Source organism: Myotis myotis, unplaced genomic scaffold (assembly GCF_014108235.1).
Source record: "Myotis myotis isolate mMyoMyo1 unplaced genomic scaffold, mMyoMyo1.p scaffold_m19_p_2, whole genome shotgun sequence".
NCBI classification, from domain to species: Eukaryota; Metazoa; Chordata; class Mammalia; order Chiroptera; family Vespertilionidae; genus Myotis; species Myotis myotis.
In genome coordinates this window covers 112,214,954-112,228,759 of record NW_023416324.1, presented here as the reverse complement: position 1 = coordinate 112,228,759, position 13,806 = coordinate 112,214,954, and the positions used below count along the sequence as shown (strand labels likewise).

At 42.1% G+C, this 13,806-nt stretch overlaps 1 protein-coding gene across 6 annotated transcripts in view; it reads right to left on the bottom strand.

The window, feature by feature from the left end:
- RNF13 (ring finger protein 13) overlaps positions 1 to 13,806 on the bottom strand; it is a 239,882-nt gene that overhangs the window by 113,794 nt on the left and 112,282 nt on the right. The window lies entirely within an intron of this gene.

The window sequence follows — 13,806 nt, the reverse complement described above, 5'->3', positions numbered from 1 at the left end:
AGCAGCAGAGGCCTCAGAGCTGGAGCCAGAGCTAAAGCTGGCCCAGAATTTAAAAAAAAGAAAAAAAGGAGCAGTTGGGAGCTTCAGTCACCCGCCAGCCTGAAAACAGCCCTCAGCCCCTCACCCAGACTGGCCAGGCACCCCAGTGGGGAGCCCCACCCTGAAGGGTGTGTGACCAGCTGCAAACAGCCATCATCCCCTCATCCAGGCTGGCCAGGCTCCCCAGTGGGGACCCCCACCCTGATCCAGGACACCCTTCAGGGCAAACCAGCCGGCCCCCACCCGTGCACCAGGCCTCTATCATACATAGTAAAAGGGTAATATGCCTCCCAGAACCAGCATCAGCGGAGCCGCGAGGACTCCTGGCACCGGGATCAGCGTGACAGGGGGCAGCGCCCAAACCCCCTGATCGCTCTGCGGCTCTGTGTGTGACAGGGGGCGGGGCCACAACCTCCCTATCCACCCTGCTCTGTTCATGACAGGGGAAGGCGCCCCAACCCCCTGATCAGCCCTGCTCTGTGCCTGATAGGGGGGAGCTCCCCACCCCCTGATCGCCCTACGGCTCTGTGTGTGACAGGGTGCGGCACCCCAAACCCGATCGGCCCTGCTCTGTGTGTGATGGGGTAGAACCATAACCTCCCCATCAGCCCTGCCCTGAGTGTGACAGTGGCGGCACCCTAAACCCCTGATAAGCCCTGCTCTGTGGGTGATAGAGGGCGGCGCCCCAACCCCCTAATCAGCCCTGCTCTGTGCATGACGGGGGAGCTCCCCAACCCCCTGATGGGCCCTGCTCTGTGCGTGACAAGGGGCAGCTCCCCAACCCCCTGATGGGCCCTGCTCTGTGCGTGACAGGGTACGGAGCCCCAACCCCCCTGATGGGCCCTGCTCTGTTTGTGACAGGGGGCAGTGCCCCAACCCCCTGATTGGCCCTGCTCTGTGCGTGACAGCGGGTGGTGCTGCAACCTCCCCATTGCCCCTGCCTTGAGTGTGACAGGGGGCGGTGCCCCAACCTCCCAATCGGCCCTACCCTGAGCATGACTGAGGGTGGCATCGCAACCTCCCGATCTGCCCTGCTCTGTGCATGACTGGGGGCGGCGCCCCAACTCCCCAATCGGCCCTGCTCTGAGCCCAACCAGGGGCTGCACCTAGGGATTAGGCCTGCCCTCTGTCACCCGGGAGCAGGCCTAAGCCAGCAGGTCATTATCTCCCGAGGGGTCCCAGACTGCAAGAGGACACAGGCCGGGCTGAGGGACCCCCCTCCCCCTGAGTGCACAAATTTTTGTGCACCGGGCCTCTAGTAATATATAAATTAATAAATAAACAGTAACAAAAGGATATAACAACAACAGAGGCATGATACAAAAACAACAAAAACATGATATAAAAACAACAGTGATGCAAACAATGACTGATAAAGTGATTAAACTTATTCTAATATCTCCCTTACACCACTTTAAGAGTGAAAACACTTTCAGAGTGCTTGACTAATTTCCCTTGTGATGAAGTATTTAGAACTTTAACTTTAACATCACATGCTCTTCGAACTCGAGAGAAAGCAACATGTAACTGACCATGTGCGAAAACGGGTTCAGGTAGGAATGTGCCTACTCTGTCTAGAGTTTGTCCTTGTGATTTATTAATAGTCATCACAAATGCTGGCATCACGGGAAACTGTCTTTGAATCAATTTAAAGGGGAGGCCAGTGTCAGATGGGGACAAATCAATTCTTGGAATCAGAATAACCTCTCCCTTTGCAGATCCTGTTAATACTTCAGCTTCGATAATGTTAGGTCATAATCTTTTGATAATAAATCTGGTACCATTACAAAGACCCCATTTACTATTAAGATTTCTCAATAGCATGATGATCGCACCCACTTTCAATTTTAATTTATGACATGGCATCTCCAAAGGAGTAATACTATTGAGAAATTTGATGGGTAAATTTTCCTTTTCAGCATCATCTGTGGAATCAATGGAATCATCACTCAAATATGCAATGACATGATCTTATATATTGAAAATCTTAAAGATTCCACAAATAAACTATTAGACTAAATGAGTTCAGCAATGTAGCAGGACATATGATCCATATACAAAAATCAATCATGTTTCTATATAAAAACAATGAACAATCCAAGCTAAAATTAAGGAGGAAAGCCTATATATAGTAAAAACACAAAGAATAAAATACCCAGGAATAAATTTGACAAAATAAGTGCAAGACTTGTACACTGAAAATTATAAAAATACTGAAATAAAGAAGATCTAAACAAATAGAAAGATATTTCATGTTCATGGGCTGAAAACTTAATGTTGTTAAAATTACAATACTCCTAATTTGACCTTTGATTTCAACTCAATCCACATCAAAATTCCAATGGCACTTTTTTTTTTTTTTTTGCAGAAATGAACAAGCCAATCTTGACATTGAGATGCAAATTCAAGAGATTCAGAATAATCAAGCTGTGTTGAAAAAGAATAATTGAATGAATCAAATTTCACCAGTTCAAAATATTCCACAAAGTTAAAGTAATTAAGACAGTGATGTACCGCATAAGAATACACATACAGAACAATGAAATAGAATTAAAATTAAGGACAATATTTCATATATAGAATTTCTGTCAAAAAATGTTTAACTTAAATCTAATCGTGAGGAAGCAATCAGACAAATCTAAAGTGAAGAGCATTCTGTAAAACAACTGGCCTGGATTCTTCCAAAATATCAGTGTCACAAAAGACAATTACAGGATGGGGAACTTGTGCATCTGACCATGAGAATAACTGATATGGATTTCCCTTCAATTTATAAATAACAAAAAAACTGGACAAAATTTATGAAACAGCTGCTTTCAAACACTGGACAATAATCAGCATAGGACTATTATTCGTGAGAGAATGAAAACAAGATGATACCTACAAATACCCTGGCTTTCGGCCTGGAGAAATTTTGTAAACCATTGCCTAGCAGAGCAATGCAGAGTGATGGACAGAACAATAGTCTCACCAAGTTATGGACACAGAGATCTGAGTTCAAAGAAGCTGAGGTGGCTCACATTTGAATTTCCAGATTAGAGTACCACAAAGGAGGGACAGTACTTCAGAAATCTACATTGGGGCTCCTTGGTCCTGTGGTTAAACATAAAGATGTTTTATATAGTAAGACTCTCTGAGGATGAAAAAATATCCTACAGGGGAAAGAACAACTACTGGAAAGCTTACGATGAATAATTTCCAGAGTTCAAACGGGGTCAGGAGAATTTCAAGTTCTGACCTGTCAGAGAGGGGAAACTACCTCGAACACCAAAGGAGTTCCAAGGATACCCTAGAAGAAACACATCTTAGTAGTAGAGCTAAAATAGTCCTAGTGTAAAGACTGCTCTTAATCAACTTAAACTTTAAAAACAAGCCTCAAAAGAATCAAGCCCATTACCAAATAACTCAGCTGCCAGCAAAACAGTCAAAAGAAACAGATCCAGAAATGACACAGATAGGGAATTAGCAATTACTTTAAAACAGCTATTACAGACAATAATTTATTATAATTACATTTATTTACAAAAACAATATAAACTACATAAAATTATAAATTATGTTCAAGAATTTGAAAGAAAATATGAATATAACACTGAGAGAAATGGAAAATATACATATATACACATACTAGCACAAACATTTTAAAATGCAAATGAAACTTCTAGAGAAGAAATATACTATAGAAACAAAAGTTCACTAGATGAGCTTAACAAAAGATGAGACAATATAGAAGAAAAGATCAGTGAATCTGAAGACAAAGCAATAAAAATTATCTAACCTGAAATACAGAAATAGAAAGGTGATAGAAAAGGGATCAAGAACTATTGCAAGTTAAAGGAGACAAGACAACTAATTCAACATGTGATCCATGATTGAATTATGAAATGGTTAAAGACAAGACAGCTATATAAGACTATCTGAGGGCAATTAGGAAATTTAAACATATATTCTATGTTAACAGATAGAATATACTATATAAAACAGTATATATACATTGATAGAGAGAAATACTCTATATTATTTACATATATTACTTATAAATATTAAATTTTGTAAGTGTGGTAACTATTTCACCAGATATGTAGGAGAATGCTACTGTGGGAAGGAGAAAGTCATAATACAAAAAATGGGGCTATTTTACTAAAAATGGTAACTTCAACAGGATATGCTACGTTTTCATTTCTGTTATATAAATCACAAGTTTTTGTATTGAGAGTATTATCTTTTTAATACCCATCTGGGTACTCTGACAACCAGAAACATTTTAATCAAGCCAAAATCACGTAATTAACTTTAAATGTAATAATTTTCAACTGTAACGGTTCATTAATAAAATAACATAAATGTGAACTCATTTCACCATTTCTCAAAAAGATAAAAATATAATCCTGCTTCATCTAATCTAATAAGAGAAACATCAAAGTGACCGTACCTTCGCTACGCCCCAAGCCACACCCACCAGCCAATCAGAGTGACTATATGAAAATTAACCCAACCAACATGGCGGCCGGCAGTCATGGAGCTGGAGCAAAAAGGAAGCTTGGTTGCACCGGTGATGTAGGAAGCCAAGCTTCCCGCCTGCCCTGGCCAGCTGTGGCCTCTGCTAAAGGCAACAAAGTTTCAATTATAGAAGATAAATAAATCCCAGATACCTGCTTCCAGCCAGCCTCCACTGGGATCTTGGGTGGCTGGGGGCCATGGCCAGCCTGCAAACAGCCATCAGCCCCTCACCCAGGCTGGCCACAATCTCATAGTGTGAGGATCCCCGCTGGGGGGCTTGGAAGGCTACAAACAGCCATCAGCGACTCACCCAGGATGGCCACACCCTCATGGGGTGAGGGTCCCCACTGGGGGCCATGGCCAGCCTGCAAACAGCCAGCAGCCCCTCACCCAGGCTGTCCAGGCACCCCAGCAGAACCCCCCACCCTAAAGGGGGTGTGGCCAGCCTGAAAACGGCCATCAGCCCCTCACCCAGGCTGGCCAGGCAACCCAGTGGGGACCTCCACCTTGAAGGGGCTGTGGCAAGCCTGCAAACAGCCATCAGCCCCTCACCCAGGCTGGCCACACCCTCATGGGGTGAGTGTCCCTGCTGGGGGTCTTGGCCAGCCTGCAAACAACCATCAGCCCCTCACCCAGGCTGGCCTGGCTCCCCAGTGGGGAACCCCACACTCAAGGGGCTGTGGCCAGCCTGCAAACAGCCATCAGCCCCTCACCCAGGCTGGCCACACCCTCAAGAGGTGAGGGTTCCTGCTGGAGAGCTTGACCAGCATGCAAACAGCCCTCAGCCTCTCATACAGGCTGGCTAGGCACCCCAAAAAGGACCCCCACCCTGAAGGGGCTGTGGCCAGACTGCAAACAGTCATCAGCCAGTCACCCAGGCTGGCCAGGCACCCCAGCAGGACCACCACCCTGATCCGGGACACCATAAGGGCAAACCAGCCAGCCCCCACCCATGTACCAGGCATATATTAAAACGGTAATATGCAAATTGACCCTAACAGCAGAACAACTAGGAATGACTGGTCACTATGACACACACTGACCACCAGGGGACAGACGCTCAATGCAGGAACTGCCCCCTGGTGGTCAGTGCGCTCCTACAGGGGGAGCTCTGCTCAGCCACAAGCCAGGCTGCCAGCTGCCAGCACAGCAGTGATGGTGGGAGCCTCTCCCGCCTCCTCAACAGCGCTAAGGATGTCCAACTGCACCATAGGCCTGGTCTCCACTGTCAAGTGGACATCCCCCGAGGGCTCCTGGGCTGCCAGAGGAATGTCTGACTGCCAGCTTAGGCCCGATCCCCTGGGGAGCGGGCCTATGCCAGCAGGTGGACATCCCCCAAGGGGTCCCAGACTGCGAGAGGGCACAGGATGGGATGAGGGAGCCCCCCCCCCAACCCGAGTGCACAAATTTTTGTGCACCGGGCCTCTAGTGTAAAGATAAATATAAATCAATACTAGAAAACTAATTTTGTAATGATTTATGAATTATTACCTTAAAACATAAAAGATCATTTTATCACGCTTTTTTGGTAAAAACATTAACTTTAAGAAAACTAAGCCTATTATCACCTTGAAAAACAGAGATCTCATAACATTTAGAGCATTTTGAAAACCACATTTTATGTTCCTTAAGAAAAGGAACTACCTTCTTTTTTTTAATTAAATCTTTTTTGTTCAGATTATTACAGTTGTTCCTCTTTTTTCCCCCCATAAGTCCCCTCCACCCGGTTCCCACCCCACCCTCTGCCCTTACCCCGCCCCCCACTGTCCTCATCCATAGGTGGACAATTTTTGTCCAGTCTCTTCCCGCACCCCCCACATCCTTTCTCCCCCGAGAATAGTCAGTCCACTCCCTTTCTATGCCCTTGATTCTATTATATTCACCAGTTTATTCTGTTCATCAGATTATTTAATCACTTGATTTTTAGATTCACTTGTTGATAGAAGTGTATTTGTTGTTCATAATTTGTATCTTTACCTTTTTCTTCTTCTTCCTCTTCTTAAAGGATACCTTTCAGCATTTCATGTAATACTGGTTTGGTGGTGATGAACTCCTTTAGCTTTTCCTTATCTGTGAAGCTCTTTATCTGACCTTCCGTTCTGAATGATAGCTTTGCTGGATAAAGTAATCTTGGTTGTAGGTTCTTGGTATTCATCACTTTGAATATTTCTTGCCACTCCCTTCTGGACTGCATAGTTTCTGTTGAGAAATCAGCTGATAGTCGTATGGGTACTTCCTTTTAGGTAACTGACTGTTTTTCTCTTGCTGCTTTTAAGATTCTCTCTTTGTCTTTTGCTCTTGGCATTTTAATTATGATGTGTCTTGGTGTGGTCCTCTTTGGATTCCTTTTGTTTGGGGTTCTGTACACTTCCTGGACTTGTAAGTCTATTTCTTTGACCAGGTAAGGGAAGTTTTCTGTCATTATTTCTTTAAATAGGTTTTCAATATCTTGCTCTCTCTCTTCTGGAACCCCCATATTTCGGATGTTGGTATGCTTGAAGTTGTCCCAGAGGCTCCTTACACTATCTTAATATTTTTGTATTCTTTTTTAATTTTGTTTTTCCGGTTGGGCGTTTTTTCCTTCTTCATATTTCAAATCTTTGACTTGATTCTTGTGATCCTCTATCTGCTATTGGAACTCTGTATATTATTCTTTATTTCAGTCAGTGTATGCTTAATTTCTAGTTGGTCTTTTTTCACTTATTGAGGGTCTTACTAAATTTATCAGCGGTTTCTAGCAAATTCTTGAAAAACCTTATAAGTGTGGTTTTGAACTCTATATCCAGTAGTTTGCTTTCCTCCATTTCTGTCATTTATGACCTGTTTCTTTGTCTCCGCATTTTGGCTGCTTCCCTGTGTTGATAGAGTGGCTTTGTGTGCTATGTCTTCTATAGGGCCCAGTGGCTCAGCCTCCCCAATTACCTGAGGTGGACACTCTTGGTGCACTCCTTTGTGAGCTTTCTGCAGAGTCTTGTTGTAGTTAAGCCTTGATTGTTGTAGGTATCACTGGAAGGAATTGACCCCCAGGCCAATTGGCTGTGAGAATCAGCTGTGTCTGCAGTGGGAGAACTTCTGTGCTGGAGACACCCTTCTGGGGCAAAACTTGCTTCAGTGGGGCTTTGGTGCTCACTGAGTCTGCCCCCAGGGTGTGTCCCTTATGGGTCTGAGGAGTTGTAATCTGGATTGTCCCACTCTGACCACTGGGTACACTGGCTCTTGGATCTAAGGAGGTGCTAATTTAGCCTCTGCCTGAGGCTACCCAGCAGGAGATACAGAGAGATCTGCAGATTCCTCTTCTTTGGGGTTTGGAGGTACTCAGAGGAGGCCCAGCTGTGAAGCAATGCAAGCTGCTGTGGGGTCTTGGGCCTTCTTTTGGATGTTCTGGGTCTCTCTGACCCAGCTGCAGTTTGTTAGGTAATTTTCAGATTGCAAAGGGACAGGCCTTTCATATGCAAAAGTCTCTGCACACAGCTTGGGTGGAGCGGGGTCTCAGGGGTTCAACAGGGTGGAGCAAGCAGCTATGGCTGCTCCTCAGTCCTACCCTAAGAGGCCCCGCGTTTCAGTGTCCCGGTAATCACTGCAAGCACCTCTGAGAGAAAGCTGCCCTTGAGTTCCAACCGATGCCAGACAGTCCAGTTTCTCCCCGTATGAGCCTGGGTCCCCAGAGACTCGCCCGGAACTGGAGTTCAGAGCAGTCGGGAGCTTGAGACTCCCTCCCGTTTGAAAAAGGCAAACGTGTCCTCAGTTGCCAGCCCTTTCCACATGTGCCTCCGTACCTCTGCACTTTACTTCCATACCTCCTCTAAGTCTCAGTGTGCTTTTCTCTTTCCTGCTAGTTGTAGAATTTCCACTCGGCCAGCCTTCCTGTGGTTCTGGATGATATCCATTTTGTCTTTTAGTTGTATTTTTGAAGTGGTTGTGCAAGGCAGCAATTTCCGGTATTTACCTATGCCGCCATCTTGGTTTCCTCAGGAACTACCTTATTTATATATATCTCAAGCCTAGAAGAATCTCTCTCACATAAATACCTGTTTAATCAAACTAAATCATAACTAAGGTACCTGTCTATCCAGCTCTACCCAGCAAGATATATGCCACAAAAAAATAAATTTTCTTTTTATCTGTTGGTTAGTTCCCCGAAACAAGGACGCCAAAAATTTTACTTCAGTCATTGTGGATAAAAATTTTACTGAAATATTTTGCATTTCCTCAGTTTTCTAAAGTCAAAGGCACCAAATGTAATTTGACTTGGGGATCATGAACATTCTTCACCAGCACTTAGCCAGTTTTTCTCCTTAATGTTACGCATCAAATATCACTTCCTTTCTCTCTGTGCTTACCACTGGTAGACTACTAGTAGTCATTCCAACCTCACTGCACCCTTGGTAAAAAACAAAGAAGTAACCCTATGATTTTTAAACTTAAAAGAAACTAAATACATAAAAGTTACAAGAAAAAATACATGATTTTAATGATGAAGCTTTTTGACATTTATTATGGTGGTACAAAGGTGTGTTTTCTTCCATTATTTTAGGTGATGTTCTGAGAATATTCAGCATTTAACAAATAACACTTTACAACTGTATACATTTATTTAGGCTTAGAGATAAGGTGAATTTATTAGTTTCATAAAAAATTTTGTTAAGGCCAGCAAAATCTATATTTGTATGCATAGTTATTTGTTTCAAGTATAGCAGAAAACAGAAGCTAGAATTCTTGAAACTTTAAAAATCAATTAAGACTTTAGGTTATGTTTCAGTAGCAGCATTTTAAAGTCAGTCTTTGGTACATGGGAAAGCAATCTTTAAATATATAGGTGGTGAAAATTATCGGTAATAAAATAACTCAATGGACCCTGGTGAACTTCTAAGTAAAAGAAACATTTGTATACCACAGTATCATAAGTATTACAGGAAATTACTGTTTCATAAAACTTTATTATAGTCTGTGTGTTGTGATATATTGGGGCATAAGTAAAAACAAATGTCTTCCTGTGGACTGCAGTCAAAAAGTTTGAAACCCACTGATACAAGGAGTTCTTAATGTTCTGTAGGTTGTCTGCAATCAGAAAAGAGATTGGTACTTTTCCACTTACCGCAACAATAATATTCTGCAACATACCATCACAAAATCAAAGTTATTAGCTTCTAGATCAGCCGTGGGCAAACTACGGCCCGCGGGCCCGTTTGAAATGAATAAAACTAAAAAAAAAAAGACCGTACCCTTTTATGTAATGATGTTTACTTTGAATTTATATTAGTTCACACAAACACTCCATCCATGCTTTTGTTCCGGCCCTCCGGTCCAGTTTAAGAACCCATTGTGGCTCTCGAGTCAAAAAGTTTGCCCACCCCTGTTCTAGATCTTTGAATGTGGCTGTTTCCAATGAATTTTTAATACTGTATCTGGCACATGATTAGTCCTAAAGTCTTAAAACTAAAAATAATCCTTTTTTTCCTCAATGACAATAAAAATAAATAAAATATATTTACATTTTATATTTCTGAAGTTTGTTATTAGTCTGAAGTAAAGATGCTTTAAAAAAAACTTTTACTTTACATGAGCTATCAATTAAAATAAATACATTAGTTAAAAGCTGCCTAAATGTTTAATTTTCAGAATTTCAATTTAAGTTTAACAAAGGAATCCATACAATATTCTCTAGTTGCCTGTGTATATTAAAGTGCATATTAAAATGAAGACTCTAAGTTCACATTTTTTGGACATTGACAGGATTCATGTCCAACCATATCTTAATTATTTCTCATCCTAACACAGCAGAAGCAGCATTTCAACCCATCCACAACTGTAAATTAAGCTTGATGGAAGAACTTTTTTTGCAGCAAAGGAATTACTCTCTGAACTTGCTATCAGCCTATTAGGAATTTCCAAGTAATGACAGGAACTCATATTGCACTTGAAAAATAACTGATGGAACAATTACAATGAGAATTGTGATGCTCAGCACTGCCATGACAGACCTCTTATTATACAACTCCCTGCCTATTAATTTTGGTGGTCTAGGCACTGTACTAAAAGTTCAACTCCAAAGCAGCTGAAATAAGATATATCCATGCATTTGCTACGCTACAACCAAGAGAGAGGGAAAGAAAATACATATTATGGATCAGAAAGAAAAGAATCTACATAAAGAAACAGGAAATGCACTGTACTGCTGAGGTTTGCTCTGACCTTAGCAAAAAACCTTTCTCATCACAAGCTTTTTCAAACACAAGACAGATGAAATGAGTTGCTTTAATAAGCAACCACTTTATGGTACACTTAACATCACTTTATTAAAACATTTGAAATTATTGTAAAAATGTTACAAATAGGAAACTCCTTCATGAAGATCAGATGTTACTACTAGTTTAATATGGTCCATGTATCAATAAAATCTAAAAGGTAATTCACCTAATAAAGTCTTTAATTTGGTCTGGTTGAAGTAGTTAACTTTAATAAGTAGCAAGTGTCTCTTAAGCAGAGTAGTGAGAACTCCAATATTCATTTTACTATCATTTAAATTGTACATACATATAACTACTTTTTCTGTTCGTGCTATGTTTCAAAACACAAAAAGGTAATTAGTCAAAACGCACCCACACACACACAGCATAACACAGATACTGGGTGGTTTGGGGGCCTGGCCTCTTCTGGCCATCCTGGCTATACTCACTGCATTTGGGCAGTTCTAGCAACTTGAGACAACTGCCAAGATTAAATCCCATTCCAACACCATTCTTTCCTCACATTATTTTAGTATCACTGGAGACCATGTTGAGAGCAACTACTCCAGAGAAGACAGTATTAGGCTCTAATGACATTTCATTCTTATTAATAGAAGATCAATGATATCAGCCACCTTTCCCTCTTCCTTTAGACCCCATCTTTCCTTCTTAATTGACCATTCATCATTTATAGGTATCTGAGTAATCTGAATATCCTGATTTTGAAGCAAAAGAATGTGTGAAGAAGAGATATGTAAATAGTTACCTGGCCTGGCTGGCATGGTTCAGTGGTTGAGTGTTGGCCTATGAGGCCTATGGACCATGAGATCACAGTTCGATTTCTGGTAGTCAGGGCACATGCCCAGGTTTCAGGCTAGATCCCCAGTGTGGGGCCTGCAGGAGGCAGCTGATCAATGATTCTCTTGCATCATTGATGTTTCTTTCTCTCCCTCTCCCTTCCTCTCTGAAATCAATAAAAATATACTTAAAATAAATAAATAAATAAAGTTACTGGAATAAGATTGCTTCATTGGGTTAGGGTAAAGTATATGTAATTTACTGTTTTTTAGCGTTTTTTCTTCCTAATATGTAGCAGGTGTCTCTTAAGCAGAGTAGTGAGAACTCCAATATTCATTTTACTATCATTTAAATTGTACATACATACGTACATACATACATACATTATAACTACTTTTTCTGTTTGTGCTATGTTTCAAAACACAAAAAGGTAATTAGTCAAAACGCACCCCCACACACACAGCATATTACTTTCTTGGTTAAAAAGAAAGAAGAATTTTCCTCTGTTGTTTGAATATTGAATAAATTTGTGGATAAAGACACCTAATTATTAAAACACAGTTATGTTTATCAATTAAAGGGTGGAGAAAACAAATGAGTAAATTAACTAGCTAGTAGTACAAAGCTGTTTGAACCATATATGGGTAGAAACTATTCAATCCACCAAGTATCCTTGGACACATTCTTTTAGCAGAATCTTTTAAACATAATTCTGAAGTAGATTAATAACAAACACTATACCTTACTTTGTAGGAATATAGAGAAGAGTAAGAAAAATTAAGTAATGACATTAAATGACTTTCAGATTATTTGCAGAGGCTAATTTCTACTCAGGTCATATCTACTCAGCACTACTAAAATAAAAGTGAAATTCTGGAAATACCATGTAATTTATCAGCCAGTAGGCCTGAGATAGCATAATGAAAGGTAATCCTAGAAAGAAAAACTGAAGGACTATTTTGTAAGAAGAACAAAATTTTGCAAAATAAAACATTTATTTATTATTATGACTTTATCATCCAAATAATCCACAAAAAGCTTATGGCAATATTTTAAAATTCTCACATAACATTTGGACCTAAAGAAAAATGTTTGTGGAACAAATGAATATCTAGACTTAGAAATACCCCAGGGTATTAAGTGAAATGCACATGAAGGCAACAGAAGGGTCCAATATTGTTTATTCTGTAATCCAGTTAGGATTCTGTTTTATTATTCTAACTAGAAGGCCCGTGCACAAAAATTTGTGCACTGGCAGGGGAGGTGGGTCCCTCAGCCCAACCTGTGCCCTCTCACAGTCTGGGACCCCCTCGGGAGATAACCACCTGCTGGCTTAGGGCTGCTCCCCGGGTGGCAGATGGCACGCCCAATCCCTCAGTGTCTGCACCGTCTCCCCCGGTGGAAGATGGCAGGCCCGGATCCCGCGCTGCTGCTCGCCCCGCCCACCCTGCCCAAGACACGCCAGGCCCGGATCCCATGCTGGGGCGGGCGGCAGCTTGGATCACGCTGCCCCCCGCCCCGCATACTCCGCCCCAGACACCGCAGGCTCGGATCCCGCGCTGGGGCGAGCGGCAGCTCGGATCACGATGCCCCCCACCCCGCCCACCCCGCCCACCCCGCCTAAGACACAGCAGGCTTGGATACCAAGCTGGGGGGGACAGCAGCTCAGATTGTGCTGCTGCCCACCCTGCCCACCCCGCCCAAGACACGGCAGGCCCGGATCCCATGCTGGGGTGGTGCAGCGGGATCTGCCTGCAGTATGCAAATTAGCTGCGATCTTTGTTGGTGGTTAATTTACATATCTCACTGATTAGCCAATGGGAGGCTAGCGAAGGTATGGTCAATTTCAATCTTTGTCTATTATTAGATAGGATGTTCTTGAAAGAACCAGACATTGTTACAAAATTTTTTAAAAGGCATATTTCTCGCCCTGACTGGTTTGGCTCAGTGGATAGAGCGTCGGCCTGGGGACTGAAGGGTCCCAGGTTTGATTCCAGTCAAGGGCATGCACCTTGGTTGCGGGCACATCCCAAGTAAGGGGTGTGCAGGAGGCAGCTGATCAATGTTCCTCTCTCATCGATGTTTCTAACTCTCTATCCCTTTCCCTTCCTCTCTGTAAAAAAATCAATAAAATATATATATTTTTTTAAAAAGGCATATTTCTCACTGGAACACTTACACAAGTTTTCTGAGAACTCTCTACCTCAGAATGCTAAAAAGTCATTTTACTAATTAAAATATT